Raw genomic sequence first — 1,796 nt, forward strand, 5'->3', positions numbered from 1 at the left:
TGGCTAAGAGCTTCCCACTAGATTCCCTGCATGAGGTCTCTGTGCCCTGGGTCTCCCTGCACTATACCTGCACTGGGCCTTGTTCTCCCCCTTATTTCACTCCTTTCCCCCAGAAGATTGAGACAGACTTTTCCTTATATCTTTCTAAGATATTTGTTACACTCCAAATATTTGTGGGTTCTGTCACTCTAAAATCCATACAAAGGCTTTATCTGGTGTTGATTCTGAGGGAAGCCAGGAAGAACTTGGGCAAAGACCTATCTTCTCTCTGCCATCTTGGCTTTCCCTCTCCCATTACATGTTAAAACTTTTTTAAAAAATGTTTTAAGTTCCAAAGTCCCCCTCTCTTCCTCTTTCCTTCCTCTTCTCTTTCCCTGAGACAGCAAGAAATCAGACATAAGTAGTACATATGCAATTATGTAAAGTTTCCAAATTAGTCATTTTGTACAAAAAGACTCAAAAATAGATACAGATCCTGCGCATGGAGATGGCTAGTTCACAAGCATCATGTTTCTTGGAAGCACTGGGACTTCTTAGGAATTTCATCAATCTCTTGCTTAGGATCAAATTAAAACTCTTTACCTGGAACATCTTGAAAACAATTGCCATTGCCAGATGCTGTCCTTGCGTAATTGTGAGACAGCTATCACTAGCTAGTATTTGGCATAAAAGTACAAAGGGAATGCTCCAATGCTTCAAAGTTTTATCAACTATTGTTCACTGGGTTTGTTTGTTTTGTTTTCTTTTGTATTTTTACAACAATGTTGACATTTCAGCCAGGCAATGAGAAACTTTTGCAAATTCTGAAAGAAAATGGAGGAAGTACATTTTCTTGGGCCTAGCTGATATGGAGACTAATTACATGATTGTTAAAACTTTCCAGTGTACTACCCTTAGAAGTTGCATGTAAGTTGCAAAGTGATCCATTTTATTTCTGTGTCTTTGGGAAATAGGAAAAATGGTTCATGCTACCAAACTATCTGGGAGAGATTAAAATTTAGAAAGTGATGTCTTGATAGGTGATGTCTTAGCTTTTCTGGGAGCTTTTCTCTGCCATTTCTGGTGTGCGTGAGAAGTACATTGTGAAAATGCTAAGCTAAGTAGAGTTTCTAGGAATGGTGGGCTTGTTTGGGACATTTATCACTGGGCTCCAGCTGGTAAAACACATGGTTGCCATTTATTGGAACTGAAAAATTGCTGTGCTATTTGTGGCTTTTGCCTTCTATATATTTTGTCTGTATAGATTAATTCCAATGGTCACTGAAGCCACGAGTGCCACCTCAGTCAATCTGGGTATCTTGGTTGCTGTTCTCTATACTTTTCCCTTTTTGTATTTATGCTTTCAGGATTCTACATTCTTTTCCTCAGTGTCATCATAGTGGACTTCATCTTATATTATTATATCCCTAATGCAATATTCTCAATGCAAAGCTGCCTGAAAGCAACACGCTGCAACCAACCAGCTTTAGGGTTCAGGTTTAGGAGATTGTTCAGGAAAGGAACTCTGCAGTCATGTAGAAGCCATGGGGCAAAAGGATTCTGGATAACTACTAGGTAAATTGGATGTTATCATCCCATATAACCTGGAGCTTACTCATTCTGAAATAACAATGAACTTGTCAAAATGTGAACATTATATCAATGTTTGATTGTATTGTTATATGGAATTGTATAAGAAATACAAAACATGTCCATAAAAATTGAAATAAGTACTTAAATATAGCAGAATTGAGCATTTAGAAAATGACACAATACAAATGATGATTAAGACCCTTCATCTTCAAGAATGTAGATGG

At 37.7% G+C, this 1,796-nt stretch overlaps 1 pseudogene; it reads left to right on the forward strand.

The window, feature by feature from the left end:
• The first annotated feature begins 481 nt into the window (after positions 1-481).
• LOC127546940 (solute carrier family 35 member F2-like) lies at positions 482-1,558 on the forward strand (annotated as a pseudogene).
• Positions 1,559-1,796: the final 238 nt, after the last annotated feature.

This window comes from Antechinus flavipes, chromosome 1 (assembly GCF_016432865.1).
Source record: "Antechinus flavipes isolate AdamAnt ecotype Samford, QLD, Australia chromosome 1, AdamAnt_v2, whole genome shotgun sequence".
Classification (NCBI taxonomy): Eukaryota; Metazoa; Chordata; class Mammalia; order Dasyuromorphia; family Dasyuridae; genus Antechinus; species Antechinus flavipes.